Below are 19,769 nucleotides of genomic sequence, written 5' to 3'. Positions count from 1 at the left end.
CGAATACGACAAGAAATTGGAATAAAGAATATTTGGGTCTAAAAAATGAATACAGCAAAAAGAAATCGATTATTTTGAAACTCACGTAAAGATGGCAGTAAATATTTATTTTTGATATTCAATGTCTTTAATAAATAATACATAATTACTGAATAAACAATAAATATTTTTAATAAATTAATTAACAATTTTAATTTTGAAACAATATGTTTAATAAGTATTATATGATAAAACGTCAAAATATTTCAATTGACATTTAAAAGCTTTTTAAAACTTGAGACTTTCTTATTGCTGTTTTGATTGAATATTTTCCCGGGTAGTAAAAGACGTCGATTGAAAGAGACATCAAAAAATAATTCACTTACAGCCCCGGAAAATCGAACTAATGAGAGCCAAAGAAGCAATTTCTTATTGCTTTCAGTTTCGACTCCAAATGAACCGTCATCCATTCGGATTGGAACATTCGGTTGATAAGAAAGTCCGAGGATGGAGGACAGAAGTGGAGTCAACCCTTTTGGCACTCGGAAAAGTCATTCGATGCAAAATTATGCAGCTAACACAAGGACTTGCTTATGACCGTGAAAAAAATATTTATTATAGTTTTAAGTTGAATTTTACCGAAAAATTAATGTACGTCTTCTTACCGTTCTTTAGGTATTTGTTAAATATCAAAATTAAAAATTTACTTAAAGAATAAATGAATACAACATCAAAATGATGCACCGTTTTGAATGGTGAGTGAGAGGCACCATCCGAGTGCAAAAGGTTAAAAATATTCGAATTTATTTCCTCAGATCCGTATTCTATTAGCTAAAATCTTCTTTTGTAATCAGTTTTTATCATTTACATTTATTTTTTCAAAAGTAATTAAACTAAGAAATGGAGAGAAATTTTGCCAGGTGGCTTCATTCCAGTTTAAATATAGGGAAAACTAAAATTTTTTGTAAAAATATTTACACTTACACTGCATCAAAGAGATTTGGTGTTATTAAAAATCGGGAAGAAAGACGTGACTTTGAGCTGTACGATTCATGCGATGCAAATTGCGCAAACGTTTGTCTTCCACTTTTTATATTCTGAAAGGCATGACATAGTCGATAGTGGGCAGCAGTACCCTGATGGTAAGGTCTCGGCTTCAGATCCGGTAGGCTTCAGGTTCGAGACCCGATTCCCCCCGAAGAACAGTCGTGTAAGCGGGCGGGTCTGGTGCACGTTCAATCCATCGGGGCCAAACGTCCTCCCGCTGGTGTAGTGTGGAAATTTGGAGACGGGGTACCATCTCAGGTGTCGTCCTCGTCATCTCATCATGGTTCAAAACGACGAGGTCTATCCCAAAGTAGCCCTCGGGTTGCTTTGAAACGAGACGTTAATATAACTAAACTAAACTTGACTATAGATTCGTTAGAACTTTTGCGGATTAGTTTCTTTTATGTATGAATATTTCAAATAGGTTTTGAGATTTTAACTAAGAAAAAATCTTGCTTATCTCTTCCTAATTGCATTCTTTATAACTTCGCTATGCAATTAATAGAGACGAAAATGGGTCATTTCAATGAAAGTAACGTCATATTGCAAAGAAGAAGAAGATTGATTTTAGAAATAATATGGAAAAATATTAGATTCAGACTACGTACTTTTTTAATATAAAAAAATGGCACTTATTTTTTTTAAATTAAAAATCGATTTATTCAAAAGGTTTTTCCCCAAAAGCTACAGCATTTGTCCATTTTTTGGGCAACAAATGAGTATGGTTATTTCAATGCAATCGAACTATCAAGCCAATTTTGATATCTGCGTGGAAATTGAACCTCTCTCCAAAAGGATGTCCTGCATGGTGAAAAATAAATAATGGTTAGAAGGAACAACATCTGGTGAATAGAGCAAGTAAGGCAGCATATCCCAGTGAAATGATTTTAAAGTTTCTTTTACTACTTTACATTCTGTCAACATATGAACGAGTATTGTCGAATTGAAATTTAACTTTGCCATGTCTTTTGCTATATTCTGAATGTTTTCCTCTTTAATGATATGTTCAAATGAATCAGCAATTGCTTTCATTGCATACTATGGATGGTATTATCACCTATTGCTTCCAGTTCCGCAGCGTGGATTTTTTTTATGGGTTACCATACTTTCTGTCATGTGTATAGAAACCCTCATTTTTAGATCACCGAAGTTGCATTCGATGGGAATAGGATATGGTTCTGATGAAGTTTTCTCTGCTATGAAATGAAGTAACTTTCTCTAAATGCCGTTTGTTTGACACAAAAACCTGACATATTTTCTAAGATAAAAAAATATATATATTTAAATACTAACCAAAGATCGCGCACTCATTTTTAAGGATATTTCAAGATAAAAGGGTATTTAAAGAGCCGTTTCTTTGTAAAACTACCTTCCTTCTTTATTTTTAGGCAAGCTGTGCAACCAAAGTCATCTATTCAAATGGGCAGAGTCCTATTTATACACTCAACAAATCGAAACAAGCGATCGAAATTCTTCAAATCAATAAAGGAAACTTCCCTATGGCGCTCGATTCCTTCGATGAAGGCTCCTGAAGAAGCCCCAGATAAGACCACACCCCGCTTCAAACTAATTTACTTCACAATTTAAATGATATTTAATTTATTCGAATAAAACTTATTCCGTAATGAATGCCATTTTTCTAGGACCGAGGAAGGATTAAATATATCATTCGTTAAATATTTATTACCCAACATCTTATTTATAAAGGCTTCAGCATTCAATATTTACCAAATGAAAATACCAATCAGATAATTCCTAAAATGAATACATTTGGAAACGAAATATCAACAAAAACTTGAAATGAATTTATCAGAACAAAAAAAAAATGAATTTGATAATTATATATTTCTAGTTAACCGAACAATCAGTGCATTTCTAGTTAACTTTTGATACTATCTTGCAAAAAATTCTTTTCTGTCATTACCATCTGAAACACGATTCAGTTCAAAGTCGAAAAGAAAGAAGCTGCCAATAATAGTTTATCGAGGATTCCAACTGCCTTTCAAGTGGCTTTACCGTGGTTTTTGTATTCAGCACTGAATCCTCTAATCTCGCAAATGAATAATATGGGTGGATAATTTTTCGTAAATATCCACTGAAACGAACGTAATGTATGTAAAGAGTCATATTTTAAAATAAAAGTGCGTAACAACATACTCGGTTGGCTGACTTATCAGATTGGAGCATTTAACCCATCTCTCGCCTTGAACTTTAGGAGGAAAGGAGGCATTACAGGAGATTCCTGTATCTTTCTTTTAATTACGAACCGCAAACGAGCAATAAGGTATTAAGATAAGGAATCGATGGCAGGATAGATGGGAAACATTTCTTACTTTGGCGGCTTCACGCTATGCTACTGGTCTGAATTTGTAGCGACTGCGTAAAGCAAACAAGATATTTTAATGCAATGATGATAGTACCACATAATGACTCGGGGATGGATGCTTGGTTAATATCTTTCTAAAATTTCTCTCCGGCAGCATGCAGGTTAAAAAGCAGCAGGAGCTCTTTTTGCTTTCCCGCGTATGAAATGCACAGGGAGAAGTTTCGTAATAATGTCAAAACGCAACCTCCAAATTTGGATAAATCAAATACTACACGCTTTAGATTTCCTTCAATGCGAAAGATTACAAATTTGGAGTCTTTAACTGCTGTCATGAGGAAAAAAATGCATAAGCAGACAAAATTTGTCTCGGCATCAAAATTGTAGATTGGGACCCAATTTTTGCAAAAAAATAAACTTGTCAACAGAAATGATGTCTGCTCTTCCGTCATTGTATGCGAAAGCGTGCGAAACTTCGCATGAAGATTTAGGGTAGGATCAGATCAAATTTTGGGTTGAATCCGCCATTTTGTTCACTATATGTCGCAATGATTATTCATATCTGCATGAGCACACTGGATTCCCATTCTTTATTTCCTCTCTCATTTCTGAACTTTGTTTTTCAAGCACTCACTCCTGACATATAACCGAACAATCTCTATTTCTGACTGAGTTAAACATAAGAGATTTGATTGGGAGTAAATGCATCCAATATACCTGGCTAACCGAATGGGCGTCAGAAACGGCTCGTATGCACATAAAACGTGTTCTTTCCACAAATCATGTGCTCGTGATAGGTTTTAAATATTTAATCGTTGTGTTTTCGGCATTTCACTTTCAGTATCACCTAGAAGGCACTCGGCATTTCATAATGTTTCTCCTCCACAAACTTGGGGAGACACAGCTTTTATTTTCTTTCTAATGTCTTATGTCCAGCATTTTTCGACAGGATGAACATTGATTTCGCGTCTCCTGATCTGCCCACAGGGCTCTAGAAGAATGATTTTTAAGAAGTGAATTTTTATGTCAAAATTATTAATCCGTGTCAAATTTCGGAAAAGCGGCTACCAGGAAAAAGCACTGTTCAAAAGTGTAAATTCTATGAATTTTGAAAAGAAGCATCGCTACATTGTGCAAGAACATGAGAATGTCGAAGGGAAAGCACTCCAATAAGCTTCGGAGAGTTTCATTTGATTAATATAAAGGAATTATGCATAAAAAAGACCATCCTTTTTAGAGTCAAAATTTCTATTTTCGCGGCTGTTGGAATTCAGCTTAAGTAGTATATCTATGGGGAAAAAATCATATTCAGGGGGGAAATAATTTAAATAGGAACTTTAAAAAAAGATAATAAAAATTAAGAGCATCCTTTAATAGTTGATTGCTTTTATTTTTAAATTTTTATAACTAATATTTTATTTTACTATTTTGCTGCTGCAGTACAATTTGTTACACTTGGTTTCACGGCATTGCTATTATAAACTTATAGGAGGGTAGGGTACACAGACACGAAATCGCAGTGCAATGCTGAGTCGGAAACGCTTACCAGACACGTGCGCGGGACTTCCGAGCGTTAGCTATTTCAGCATTCCATAGAAAGATTTAATTATTATAACTAATAACCTCAAAATTCCACTCGAGAGCGGCGAGTGATAATAACTAATGACGTAGTAAGAACGTCACAGTTGAACATCAGCAGATGAATAGTTCATCAACAGAAGAAAAAAATTCACTCTTCCGTTTAAATATATCTATATTTCGATCGATGATGTTATTAAAACTTTATTTTTTTTTAATTACAAGAAAATATTTAAATCTTTTTTGAGCGTTTTTTTTTTGGGGGGGGATGGAAAAATATGAGTGAAGTGAATCTCTCCATTCAGGATTTTTAATATTGTAAAAAGTATGGTGAGTTTTGAATCGACTGTTCACAATATGGTGTGTTCTAAATTGTTTTTCACAACTTTAATATCACCTATGCATTTTGAATCTACTAACCGCAATTCCGATGTTACGTTTTTAATTAATAACCAGGTTTTATTCCATGTGGACAGCTGTGTCGTCATTGATTCTAGTCATTGAATCTTGTTATGGAAGGCTGAAGGAATCCTGCGCATAGACAGTGTCATCTGCCGTGTTCAGCAAACCTTTCCGACTCAGCAATGCTGCGTGAATTTTAGGCACCCTACCCTCTAAGATATTTTATATTCCCTTGTATATGCAACATAATATTGTAACATACTAACTGCACAAATGTCTGGAAGTTCACAACATTTATTTTTCTTATTAAGACACAAATTCTATTCATTTCATTTTTAATTCATAAAAGTAAGTATATATTAGTATATTACAATTTTTCTGAATGGTTGTGAATCTTTACAAAAAATCTGCTATTTGCATACTAGTTGATGTATCCGGCATGTCTCAGGATTCCCAAGTCTTCATTACGATGGCAAATTCAAAGCAAATGAATAAAATGTTTCCAAATATCTGTCTATAGATCAAACAAAGATTGAATTTAACGAACATCGAAAGGACGTCATTAATAAATAAACAGTTTTTGTCTTCAATCAAATTTATTTTTGAGAATGGTTTGATTTTTTTCGTTCATCTGATTCTTTATCATCTCTTTTACCTTTTTAAATAATATCGAGCAGAAACACAAAGTATTTTAAAGTAATAATGAGGTAATTGTTATGTCATTTGAAATAGCTTAAAAAGAATTCTTCCTTTTCGTTAGGAATAAGCAAAAAAGTTTCTAAAAGGGCGACTAGGTGGGTGCCACTGACTGCTCGAACCGCGTAGTGTCGGCGCGATTTTGTGGATGCGTCTCTTATTCACGAAATTCTTTCCACAATAAACGGGATTTGGGGAGGCAGCCGGACAATGGATTGTGACGCAAGGCGACGGCTGGAAATCCAATCCGTTCCGCCCTACAAACGCCTCTCAACAGGTGGTCACGCACCGCTGTCCCATGCAAATTCTCGGGTTAATTAATAAAGGTTTAAGTATTCGATGCTCCAATTATATGGGCCATAAAATCTTGGCAGTGGTGCCCGTCTATCTCGAAAAATGGGTTCGGTTTGTTGGATGTTACGAACTTGTCATCTTCGACAAGAATGCTAGCTTCTTCATTTCACTTTCACATAACCACTCCATTTCACATTTTTAATCCAGGGTTTATAAATATTTAAAAAATGAATTTAATGTAAATTCATTTTTCTTGCTTTCATTTCTACATTCATCAATTATAAAACTTAAATCTTTACTTTTTCTCTTAATGAAAGGGAAAATGAAATGGGATCCTTTTCCTTTTGTCATTGGGAATCTTAAATGGTTCTTCATCCTTTTAAGCTTTATAAAAGCACATTAGGACTCGGCGGTGACGATTCGAATCCTCAATATATTTAAAGGATGAAGTGCCTTTTCTGCTTTTAAAGATCAATCCATGCATCTCTGTCTATGGATGTAATATCTCTGCATTTATTTTTTAATATAGGTAACTACAGCGGATTATTTTTTTTAATTTCTTGTGGAAGTAATTTTTTAGTCATTTTTTTTTCTCCTCATATAGGGTAGCTTAGAAATATGTCCTAGGCCTGGGTTACTGAATGCTACTATTTGTTGAAGCCACTGTGTAAAGGTAATGTAGTAATGTATTTAAAATAAGCCCCAAAGAGAATGAAAGCTATGCATTATATAAACAAAAAAAGCTTTAATTATAATAAAATGATGAGATTTTTATTTTGCTTAATAAGCCTTCATCGAAGAAATGTGCCAGACTTCCTGGGGGGAGGGGGGGGGGAGTTTAGGGAATCTTCCACTTAATCAATGGAGCACACGGCCTTCTTGCTCTTCTGTACATAGAGTAGAATCCCTCCAGCAGACGGCATCGAATTAACCAACAACATCGGAATAACAGCATTTTTGAAGCTATCAAATGAAATCCGAAATCTAAGATTTAACTTTAACTACTAGGATGCAGAGGTCAAACTCACGGCCCCATGCAACCCATTTTAAATATCTTTGTGTACCAGATATTCAAAAATGTTTTTAAAAACTTATGTGTTATTGTTAAAATGATTTTAAAAAATTTCTTGACTTACTTTTTAAAATTATTAATAGCAAAACACAACTTTAATCAATGGCCGTTTGTATTCATATTTCATCGAAGCACCATTTCCATAATAAACGGCAGCAAAGGTTTAAAGATTTTAAATCCTTGAAAGTAAATTTTTCTTCGATTCTTTCCGTAGATACAAAATCAGCATTTAAACAAGTGTAAATCGAGATAATTAAGATCCATTAGTGCTTAGATTGAAAGAAAAAATGTATGTGACTGCAATTGTTATTCTGTGACAGATTTCAGTTTCAGTCGACTGGGAAAAAATGAGCCTAAATCACACATTCGATTTTTAGACTAGTAACTACATGCCAAGGACAAATCGGCAGAATATATATATTGGAATTTTACCTACCTGTCTGCGATTACAAAAACTCTCAAGTACGAAAAAATGGAATTTCATAAGCGAATTTCACGCCAGAAATGTAGGTTGGCATTAAAATTGTGGCCTGATCCATCATCATATTGATAATTAGCTAATCTTTCTTTTGGTTCTCTGACTCAGAAAGGAGACTAATTCGTAGATTTTGGTATACATCACATTTATGGATAAATGTGCATTGAGATGATAAGTTCAAATAGTATCATTTTACCTTTCGTCATATCTGAACTACTCTGTGATGTAGCTCGTGGAGATAAGCAATGGATTTCAAAATTAAATCGCTGTAATGCATTTTTCATGCATTCTCTAAGCATTAATATGAAAGGCTAATGCATTTCATTCTTTTGTCGAAGATTGACCAAAGAATGACTTTTGAAAACAATTCCTGTCTTATTATTAACAACAATAAAAAGTACAAAAATATTAAAAAGAAAACAGATATTCGAACTCAATGTTGCTTGATGGAAAATTTTGTTTTCGCAGTTATTATTTTCTATTTCTTCGATGCACACAATTCTGCTATTCTCTACAAATTTTTAAATCAAAATATCAATTGCATCAAGTAATTTTTAAATGTAATTGTATGAAAAATAAAAGACTCGAGTATAACATTTTTCACGAGCCGATAAAAACAGATTATTTCTTATACGTTATTAATTATTTGTGAAGTACGAAGTTCAATCAAACATTGCAAGTGGCAACTCGGAAGGAACTAATTTAAATTGATCTGAGATTCTTTCACCCAGTTCAGCATTCAGATAAATTCTAGGAATTCCCTAAATCCCAAATTATTCGTAGTATGTGGCAAAAAAAAATTTGAAAGCGTTTCAATCATTAGTTTTAGATTTTTTATGGTATCGGTATGATAAGGTTTATGATAATACAACAAAAATATATTCAAAAATCAAAGTTATTTTCTTAAAAAATGCAACTGATTTGAAACTTGTTTTCTGTTCATCATTTAAAAAACTTTGATATTTCAATTTTCGCATCTCTTTAATAATGCATCAGAATGTGAATAATAACTTTGAACAATTGTCTATTATCAAACAAAATATTTTTTAAAAATCTTTATTTAAAAAAAAGAAGAACAATGAATAGTTTCGGCATTCAGATAAAACAAAAACAAGAAAAGATATCTGCGTTCGCAGAAGGTTTATGCTTCCTTTGTTTTTCAAGGGCCATCGAAGAGTGTAGGATCGTCATTGGAATTTTGTTTACTGTAGCCAACCCAAAGAAAGAAACACGAGGTAAAGATTTGTTGCATTCCATAGATTTTTAGGAAGATTTATCACAAAAAAAAACCCGATACTACAAAATGCACGCATGAGAGTGAATGCCACTTTTATCAAAAATATAGCGTCTTCACTGATTTAGAGAGAAGTAATAAAATGCATAGAATCTTGCAAATCGTATACAGTGACATTTAACAAAGAAATAAAAGGAAACATCAATTGAGACAGACACACGAACGATACACATAAATCAAACACAATACAATTGCGATATGTTTTATTAAGCCATGTTATCTGGAGAAGGATTTTGCAAGAACGCCGAGTGCGTGTGAGAGTTTTAGAGCTTGTGATTTTAACAATTCTAATTTTCATATTCTTATGCAATAATTAAAGTTTAGGCAAAAAAATTATTAATTTTTCTATATTAAATGCAGTTGATAAATGTAGTCGATTTACACAAGTCTCATTTCGAAACCTAGCAAAGCTCACGTCAAGAGAAACGACTTTTTAGTAACTCTCGAAATCGAAATATTTTTAATTCAATTCAGCATTTTTATGCGTATTAAATATTTATGTAATTTCAAAAAACAAAATTCCAAAAATTCTGTCATTTGCAATTTGCATTGAAACGCATTTTCACAGTTTCATATACTAAGTAGGCAAAGAGATCAATAAAAATGTCATAGAGATTTCGATAGTTACATCTTATATATTCAATATATATAATATTTAATATCCGAAAAATCCGCTTTTGCAATTGTGTCTCTGAAAATGAAAAATGGACGAATAAAATTTATTTTGTGGCATTTACACCAAAATTATAAATTTCTATGAACTTGTAGACAAAACCCGCCGAGGAAAACTGTCTGTCCGTCCGTGTACGTTCAAATTTAAGAACTCACCATCGCTTGATAGATGACATTTGGAGAAGAAATTGGAACTGAAGATAAGTATCAAATTTTGGAATACATTTATTTAAAGGGTGAATCTTGCTCTTTACTTCGAGCGTGAATTCAATAATTTTATAACTTAAATAAATGAGAGCGAATACTTCTGATTTAATAAGGAAGATTATAAATTCTAAGATTCTGAAAAAGATTCTAAGATTCAAAAAATACCGGCTTAGTACATATTGTGAAAAAAAATGTAAAAATACCTATTGTGTATTTAAAAATAATAAAAACTGGCTAATGGATAAAACTTGTTGTATGGTTTTAACAGCAAAATAATAGATTAAATCAGATTTTGAACGAAAACCGCTCTCAGGGAATCATTATTCTCTTTTATAGAAGAAAATAATGATTCACAGAGAATTATTTTTTCTCTTCTTTTATAAGAGAATATTATGAATCAAAAACTTAATGAACTAGATACGTGAAATTTAGCTCATAATTTTATAACAAATTTTAGATCTTCGCTTGGGTTTAAATCAGATCTGCTACAAACTTGATTACCTGTCATTTAGTTTTTAAATGTAGATATGATCACAATAAATCAAAAACGCAACAATCTAGAGTAACGAACATTAATATAGGATTTTTACATTTCATTTGCAAATTTTTATCGTTCATTTTTTTTATTATTATTATTATTATTATTTTTTTTTTTTTGCGCAAAATCAAAAACATAATACAAAAAAAAAAATAGTATTCAAAATTCTTTCTATATTTGCTTTTAGCAATGGAAGAAAATCACGCCACTAAATATTAGAAGGAACAATGAAATGGATTGAATTTCCTTCCGACAATGGAAAGTATTGTTGGAAACATTGCAAAAAAATTTATTCTTTTAAAAATTGGAAAAATGCAGGAAATAAATTGCACAAACACTAAATGAATGTCATTAAAAAGACCTTTGTACTTCAAAATGACGTAAAAATCATTTTTATGCAATAATAGTATTTTGGAAGTTAAAGCGCAAGATAAAACGGATAAAATCTCTCTTAGTTTCTAATTAATAAAATTTTTTTAAGAAATCGCACCGAAGTGCTCATTCCTATTCTCCAGAGAACATTTGTACCCAATTTAGAAGTTCAAGGTGAGATGGTATGGCCTGTGGAGTTCTAACAGACACATGCAAACCTTTTCTGTTCTTACTGGTAGAGATTCCTGCACCTTTATCGCTCCTGGAAGACAAATCGGAATGCGCATCTCGACAAGCTCCTTCCTTCCGCCAACAAAGGATATCTTCTTGTTGGTATTGTTTCCAAATCCTGATCATCCCCAAATGTTGTTTGGATTTGCATGGTCACGCCTCACTCACCGGCCATGCTCTACTTGGTAAAGGCAGCCAAATAAAAATAAATCCAACAGGTATCGAAGGGTATTTAAAGGGTATCAGAGGTAATGCTCTGTGAAATAAAAACTTTCACAGAAATGAACACCGGAAGAAATCAAATTTGGAGATGACGAAAGAAGAGTCGATTCGATCATTCCTCTCCTTCGTACAGTTTATTTCGCTTTTGCTCCACTACAAGAAAACATCTCAAAACACTGTGTGTTGGAGGGGGGGTGATTCTTCCCTTTATTTTCTTTTTGCGTTAACAAAAATAGCACATTTTGTACTTCCTTTAGAAAACAGAATGTGTTTTGAAAGTCTTCCTTTTGTCCTATTGATAAAGATAAGACAACGTAATACATTTATCTTGGAAATTATATTTTTGGATTATAATGTTCGAATACCCGCGAATAGACAGAGTGAACTCCACCCCACCCCACCCCACCCCATATCCCGTTTTCGAGGTCAATATAATACTGAATAGATGAATAACTACGAAACAGAGAAGAAGGCTGTTTTTCCTTGATCAATTTGAATCGGGGACTGACACAGAACAAAAATTCTGATGATGAATTCAATTCCTTAGATTTTTGAGTTATAGTATTCCCATGCACACGGATGGACAGACTTCCCATGGATGGATTCCGTCTAAAATTTGATAGAAATTTACAGTTTTAATGTGTAAACTGCTCGTTGAATTCTAGTTGTATGGATCATTCCGTTTCTGATTTACTATGATGTCGTCTTCGTCCACAAACAGAGCGACAGACAGACATATTTCCGAAAATGTGTTTTCCACACCCGAGGAAATGTAAGCTAATGTCTGGAGGATGAATTCGTCAACGATTATAGTTTCTTGTTCTTGAATTCTCTGTGCAAGAGAAATTAAAATACTTTGAATAAATAGCGAATCACAGCACAATGAGAATGCTTCAAATACAAGAAACAATCGGTCATGGGTGGATTCACTCATTCATAATTTTCGGAAGTCTGAATATGAAAAATGAAGTTTCAAGCACAAATAAAGGAAATGAATCACTCCATGTTTGCTTTTCAGTTTCTCAGAAACTAATAAGTCAAAGAATGCCACGAAATCTCACCGGGTAGAACAATTAAAAACAGATGCCAAAAAACGGGTCAGACCGAAACTTTCCCCGATTTCCAAATGCCAACTGGTGTACATCTTTCCATTCACTTACAAAAATGCGAAGCGTCATTGCTTTTTCCTTTCTTTTTCAAATTCTTCCTCGAAAATGCTGAAACGAAATCTGCGAAATCAAAGATATTTAGGATGTTAGAGGCAATAGAGGAAGCCATGCGCGATCTCTCTGAATAGTGTTTCAAACGATATTTAATCCTCTAGATCGAGCATTTTGGAATAGAGTTAGATTTTTATCAAATTTCAAGAAATGTTCTCATGCAATAATGCGTTTTTATCTATCTCCTGATATATCAAAAAGGCAACCCATTTTTCTATTTGTTGACTCAAAATATTCACTAAGTCTGAAAAATAATAGCCAAAGACAACAGGAAGGAATTTTTATGTAAAACCTTGACTTAAAGCATTGGTAAATATATATATTTTTTAATTTAAGTCATTTCATTGTTTCTATAAAATATAATTCTATTGGAACAATGTCATCATTTTATACTCCTCTTTCTTGTTGCAGATACGCTTTTGTAATGAGAGAAATGTGTATTCTCTACATTCCAAATGTTCGCCTCATTCGGCGGGTTTTTTAAATTAAATTAAATTTTTTTTTATTTGAAGAAGGGAAAGAGAAAATAATGTAATGATAAAAATTGGACTTCGTCTTTTCAGGGAATCTGCACATTGCAGATCTCTCTGGGTCCAGATGTGAGCTCTAAAATCTCATTTTGCACTGGGTGATAAATTTCTTTCATTTGGTACGCGGCATATACATTCAAATTGTAGATTTCGATGAAGTGAAACACTGAAATATGGCGGCTTATCACACAGAAAGTCTGGGGACTTGACACGCAGGGTCTGTGTGCTATGCCTCCTAGAACAAGTAAATGCGATAATTAAATATCATTATTTGACAGATGAAATTCGAAACATAGAATAATCACTAGAATTAAAGATACATATGAAATTTTGGAACTTGAATGTTTTCAATCTATTTATTGCTTACGAGAACACGGCAACCAACTCAAAAATATATAGTCTGTTTTTCAATGGGTCAAAGACAAGAGGTTTAAAGTGCATGCTCGCTGCTCTACGAAACATAAAATACATCCTCTGATGTAAGTATATGTCCTCTGAGAGTAGAAAGGAGAACATTCCCAATGAAGGTGATAAAAAGTGTTGGCTAAAAACTTATTAATCATAAAATAAAAATAAGATATGTAAAAAAAATTTGCAACTAAGCAAAAAATTATTTTTTCAAAAGAGCTGTTTCTACTTTGATTGGTTTGAAGTATGGACAAAATGTTTCAAACGTTTAAATTCCGTTTCTCAATTTATAAACATAAAGAAAGGAACCATTATGATTGGTTGCTGTTTCACTTGATTGCTTACGTCAATGGCTTTAACGAAATCATCAGGTTCTATAGAATTCGATCAAAGAACTTTTCATTAGAGATAGCATTATAGAATATTTTAAACTTAAACATATTATTATTTCTTAAATATTTCACTGATTAGAATTTCTAAAAGTGTTAAATTATGAATTGTTTATTTTTGTTATCAAATTATAAATGTTTTAAAATTATACATATTATGTTTCTTTAATATTTGATTGATTTAAATTTCTAAAAATGTTAATTATAAATAATTTGATTTCTATTGCAGACGTTCATAGGATACGAAATTTGTAGAGCCGAAAAAGTGTGAAGTCCACTTTATCGATAAACAGGCAGTTTAGATTATTATATTAAAATATTAATAAAATAAAACATAATATATACACGCTCCTAAAATAATGAAATCACAAAATATCATCGCGTATTTTACAATCATAGATTTTACATGTATATCTAAAAAAAAAAAAAAAAAATGCTATTTTTTGAAATTTTGTTTTCCAAACTTTTATATTCTTATTATAATTCCTCGGCCTTCAAAAATGACTTTTACTCAGAATGAGGATAATTTTACTCTAGTTCTATGACCATTAAATGTTAATTAAACAAAGTATTTTTTTGCCTACAAATTATATATATATATCAAAAAATAATAAATATTTTTTAAAAATTGATTTATCAATTTATTAAAAACGGAATATTATTTATTTATCAAAAATTTGGAGCTCAAAACAAAAGTTTTAAAATTTGAGGAGCAGACAGAAAAGCTTAAAGCAAATTTAAAAAGTTATAACCACATTTATAATGTATTTTAATTTTTATATTAAGAAAGTCTTTTTTTGTGGGGGGTGGGGTGTCTGGCTCTTGTGACGTCCACTGTAGATTTCTGTTTTCAATCACCTCACGCTCTTACGATGTAACTTTTTCAAGAGATTCTTTTTAAAGAAGTATTTATATTTATCACTTTCTGATTTCTAATCACCTCTTTTTTTTATGATATTCATTTTGGTTGAAAATAAGACACCCGAGCATTATTCAGGATCAGAACGTTGGGCCTGCAACGACAACATAAACCATTTTACCAAATCGACAAGTTCTCATCCATATTTTAAACACTCATATAAAATTTCATCATGAAGAAAATTAACTTTTGCTTCCATTCCTGATTTCTTAGAACAAATATTCAAATTTGTACGATCCATATGCTTATTTTTTTACACACTATTAGTAAATAATCTATTTCGCTTTAGCAATATTCCGATTCTAAAAATAAATATTTTATCTTTTTATAATATTCCAGATTCCTTAGTTTATTTTTATTTATTTATTTATGCCAATTGATAGTTTTTTACCAAAATAAAAGGCGAAATCAAAACCTCAAAAGCGAAAGATATTTTATAAAAACATTCTTAGTAAACTGAAATTTGAATTGCGTTTATAACACACTTTAATAATTTTAAATGAGTATCCACATATATCTATTTTATAATATCACTTTGTCTTGATTTCGTCCTAATATGAATTGACTTTCGATTAAAAAAATATAAAAAAATTCCTACTTTTTGCTGCATTAAAAATAAGACATTTAATTTTTTTAATTTTTATTATTTTCTGCTTTTTTTATTTTTAAAAGTATTTCCCATTTCATGATTTCAAATATCATGAAATCTAAATAGTAATATTTCTCAAACTGAATTCCAGGAGTTCATTACCTAATGGATCATCAGTTTATATCTAAATTAATATATTAATTGGTAATTAAAGGCTCCGATATTATTAAAATATTCTTTTATTATCGTAAACCAATATCGTTCCACGATTCCAGGATTCTAGTACGCAAGAAAGTGGGTGAAAAATCGATTACAAAATTCAATTTTTACATATATAAAACCACGCGAAATTATATAAAATCATTTTAAAACGTACTTTGTAAACTTTCACACAAATTCCATTAATAATCATTTTTCTTTAGTGAGAAATTTCTATCCGCATTCCATAAAAAGATAATTTTGAAAAAGGAAAAAAAAAATACTACATTTTTATTCCGTTTACAATTTTCCCATTTTTCAATGTTCTTTAGGCAGAAATTTGCATTCATTTGAAATTCTTGTTTCGCATTTTTTAATCTGGAGCCACCAGATGTGAAATGTGAAACTATTAAACAAATAATAAAAGACGCTTTCTTCAATAACCTCGCACCGTATCATCAAACCTCATTTTGAAATTCAGAAAATGAGCCTTTCAACAACATCGATTTTATTTCCGCATATCATTTTTCTCTCTTGTAAACAAATGTTTCGGCATGATTTGAAACAATACTTTCCATTGTTTTAATGACTGAATTTATACGCACACTCTCTGCGTCGATATTAAAAATATTTTACTGAGCACAAAAAAATGTTCGATTAAAAATATTTTATCGAAAACATACGCTATAATTAAGAGGTTTCATTTACTTATTTTTTATTTAAAAATGATGTAATGGCAAAAGACCAAGTCTAAACTATTATTCTGCTGATTGTTTCAAAGAAAGTACTTGAAACCTTTTTTTAGAAAGAATGGAGATAAGTTTATTTTAATTGAGTATATTAAAATATCTTAGATATTTAACGAGAGCAATAACGGATGTATTTTGAAATTAACAATACCGTTATTAAAAAGTGTTACAATTTCTAAAAACCAATAGTCATTTTATTAAGAATTTTTGAAATAACTGATCGAATGAAATATATGAAAGAAAAAGTACAATGTTAACTCGAGCTGATAAAAGCAATGAGCAATAGTTTCACGATTGGCATAGTTGCTATTGATTTATCTCATGTCACCACATGACATAAAAACAGGGCATATACTAATATCTTTGCTACAGGGCTGCCATTTAAAACGTCTCTTCAAACATAATGGAGTGTCACTCAAGAATTAAAAATTCTTTTTCCAGATTTCAGGAGATGAGCACTTGGGAACTGCGTTCTCTGTCGATATTTACGAAAACAAAGCAGTTGATGATTTGTCTGAATTGCTTGGCAAATTTCAAAACAGGAAATTTCGCAACGGAAAGGAGACTTTTTATAACAAAGGTAAGCACAATGTATGGAAGAAAACAATGATCATATTTCTAAATGGAGTGTGTTTTGTATTTAATGTTCTGCACCAAATGTTATTCAATGTTTTAAAAGAAGAAAAATAAAGAATCTGGAATGAAGGAAAATAGAAGCGTAAAACATCGCTTACCGTATACGAAAAACAGAATTATTTGTTTTATATAAACTTGAATGGCTTATTTCCATCAGTCCAGTTCATTTGTTGTTTTAATATCCTTCATTGTTTGAGCATTTAACTTTTTAAAAAAACTTAAATTTGGTCAGAAAATTAAACTTGTTTGAGAAGTGAGACTACAACACTGAATACGACCTAATTTGGCATTTCAACTGGAAAGTTTTGCAGTTGCATTTCGTATGTGTTTAAAAGAATGTATAACTAATTATCAAAGTCGAGTGTGAATTTAGAGAGAAAAAGTAGATAGGACAAATAAAGCAGGAAATAAATTAAAAATATTCGCAATCAACTGAAAGCAAATATAGTTAAATTCAACTTTTTACTTTTGCTGAAACACTGAATGAAATTTCTAGATTCTAAATATATTTTCAAATATTAAAGACAATTCATCACAATATGCTAATTTATATATATATGACTGGCATGCAATTTTATTACTATAATAAAAAAAAGTCTAATTCGTGAAACAGCATATCACTTAATGTATAAATTTCAAGATGATAACGAAATTCTATGCTTTATTCTCGTGGCATTAGCAAGTTTATACCGGCGTAAATGCTAAATCTTTCATTTTCATTATGATGATAAAGTAATGTGAATGCTGTGGCATATCAATGTCATGAATCCAATTCTATATAGATTCAATATTTTGGAATCATTTCTCCCTTTTCATAATGACTGACTATTGGTTAAATATTTTCGTTTTGTTTTCACCTTTCTTTGCTTTTTAAATATTTTCGTTAAATGATATATTGTGATAACATTTTCATGGCATCTGCATTCAGTACATTTTATAAATATAATGTCCATTTACTGCTTTTAAACGGATTAAAGAAGAACTTTTCTTGCCCGTTTTGTTCAGAATTATCCGATTACTTTAGCCATGCACTTACAACGTAGTAAGTTCTACCTAAATACATGGCTTCTGAAAAGTTATATATATATATATATATATATATATATATATATATATATATAACAGTCACGTTTATTTAATTATGGCGACACATGAATAGATTTAGCATGATTTCAAAATGAAAAGTTTCTGCATAGAGTACTGCTTTGTTACCCGAAAATAACAAAACACTATAAAATTATACATTGAAAAAAAAACTAAATCTTAAAATAAGCGGATCAAAAGGAAAGCAACAAGATTTAAACTAAAAATAGTCATAAACATTCAATATATAACAGTTTGATAATGAACAAAATATCCTCCATGAGCTCAGTTATTCTTATTTATTTATTAAAATTACACTGTTAAACTAGAAGTAATTTTAATAAATGAAATGGTAATAATTATCGTTAAAAATAATAATATATTGAATCCAATAACTTCAAAAGAAAAATTTCGAAATAAACAGCACGCACGCTTCACCATTTCGCATTAGCATATTCATTACTTTTTAAGTGAATTCTTTTTTGATTGATTGCATCACAGTCAAATGAACGAATGACTTCATAATTTCTTCATTTACAATCCCCGAGGATTCAAAATATAGACGCATTTAAACTAACAAAAGCAATTCAAAAATAAACACAACTTTTTTTTTCAATTTTAAGTATTAGCACCTAATTAACAAAAATAAAGCAGAATTACTGAAAAAAAAAATGTAGTATTTCGTTAATAGGCAATTCAAGGTAAGCGAAAAAAATTCGAAATATCTTCGAATTAAAATCAAATCAGCCAAATTATGAGGTCCTAAAACCAAAACCAAAACAATTCTATTGTTACAACAAAATGTCTCGGAGGCTGTAATTTGTATAATCCTACAGAATTCTTTCCAAAGAGGATTTTTAAAGATAGTGTTTGATATAGAAGTAGCAAATAAACTCACCTGGATGATTTTCAGTACAAATCCAAAAAGAAAAAAAAAGAACTGAACAAAGCTTTTGAAAAAATGACGCTCAATCCCACCGGAAAAAGCAGGCGAACGCACTCGCGGCGTCCGTACACGTAAAAGTAGCCGAACGACTGTCGGAAAACAGCTGGACGGCAGGATTGTTTCTCTCGCTACCTGGATGACCTGAGCGACTGTTTGCCAATGAGAAGTCAGACAGCCAATTGCTTCAAGTCCTCACCAGGGGTCGCTTTTCTCTACTCGCAAAAATCGACAGAGGCACCGACTGAGAACTGAAGCTTTGTTGAGAGGCAATGATAGATTGTGCATTACAGTCGTGGGCTTAACGTAACTTACTTTACATTGAGCAATGATGCTTCACGGCATAATTTAACAAATAATAATTATTAGATTTTTTTTTTATTAAATCTAAATAGGTTTTGACAAAGAAATTACTGTTAAGCAGATACTAATTGTAATTAAAACTCGAATTTCAAAATATATTTTCTTGCTTATATTTCTTATTGTCCTTTTTCTCCTTAATAATATATGTATGTAATTATGTTGACAAGGCCGTCTCAACAAATTTGAGCACTTTGGGCAAGAGTAATTTGGCGCCCTATTAAAACTGCAAAAAGAAATTTGAGATTCTGGGGAAAATTGAGATAGAAATAACTTGTAATTATAAAAACAATTTAGAAGCAAAAATCATTTGGTTTTTGATTAAAGTCTTGTGATTATG

At 31.3% G+C, this 19,769-nt stretch overlaps 1 protein-coding gene across 2 annotated transcripts in view; it reads right to left on the bottom strand.

Annotated features, from left to right (window-relative positions):
• Nucleotides 1-19,198, bottom strand: part of LOC129969040 (uncharacterized) — a 123,308-nt gene extending 104,110 nt beyond the window's left edge. For both annotated transcript variants that reach the window (XM_056083444.1, XM_056083443.1), the window contains exon 1: nt 19,025-19,198. The gene's annotated coding sequence lies outside the window, so the exon portion shown is untranslated. The remainder of the gene's footprint in view (nt 1-19,024) is intronic.
• Nucleotides 19,199-19,769: the final 571 nt, after the last annotated feature.

The sequence above is a fragment of the Argiope bruennichi genome, chromosome 5, assembly GCF_947563725.1.
Source record: "Argiope bruennichi chromosome 5, qqArgBrue1.1, whole genome shotgun sequence".
NCBI classification, from domain to species: domain Eukaryota; kingdom Metazoa; phylum Arthropoda; class Arachnida; order Araneae; family Araneidae; genus Argiope; species Argiope bruennichi.
Note: the sequence above shows the minus strand (reverse complement) of the source record. Positions and strands in the feature narration are given on the sequence as shown.